The sequence below is a fragment of the Apis dorsata genome, unplaced genomic scaffold (genome assembly GCF_000469605.1).
Source record: "Apis dorsata unplaced genomic scaffold, Apis dorsata 1.3 scaffold_347, whole genome shotgun sequence".
Lineage (NCBI taxonomy): Eukaryota > Metazoa > Arthropoda > Insecta > Hymenoptera > Apidae > Apis > Apis dorsata.
Window position 1 is genome coordinate 432,237 of NW_006263614.1, and position 682 is coordinate 432,918.

At 46.6% G+C, this 682-nt stretch overlaps 1 protein-coding gene across 1 annotated transcript in view; it reads right to left on the bottom strand.

Annotated features, from left to right (window-relative positions):
• LOC102671322 (probable JmjC domain-containing histone demethylation protein 2C) overlaps window positions 1-682 on the bottom strand; it is a 216,726-nt gene that overhangs the window by 28,630 nt on the left and 187,414 nt on the right. The window lies entirely within an intron of this gene.

Here is a 682-nt window from a genome sequence, read left to right on the forward strand (position 1 = left end):
TTTTTTTTTTTTCCCCTCCATCGACTTGTGCAACCTTGTTATAAAAACCTTGTTGCGTGCGACACGCACTCTCGTTCCAAGGTGACACACCACGATTTTCCAACTAATCTCAAGACCAAGGTCGTATTCATATTTATTCTAATTTCTTCTCTAAACATCTTATACCCTTTACATCTACCTTTATATAAATTGAGATACATCGATCGCTAAAAATATTAATTCGATAATTCGGAAAAAGTGTCGCGACGCGAAGGAAACACATTACACCCATCTTGACACTGTTCTTTGAACCAGTTCGGTGTTGGTGCAATTGAAGCGGCAATTTTCGTTTCACGATTGCTTCTGAATACATCGGTGAAAGAGAGGGGAGAAGAGGAGAGCTCGCGTGATCTTTACTAGTAATTATTGACTCCGCGGTGACTCACTAGGTTGAGGACCTTTACGATCCACGCTAATGGGCTCGCCACTTGAACCACTCGGAGGAACACGCAGCTAAGCACGCACGAGCACATTCGTGCAAATGCACGCGAGCACGAGGAACGAGTGCATCACGTGTGCGTGACGCGTTTTATGGCTCTTGGCCACGCAAATCTCGTTGCGCGTTCTTCCACTCGTGAAAAGCCTCGACCTAGCCAGCCGCCCTCCCCCCCCTCTCTCTCTCTCTTCTCTTCGAGGCGAAGAA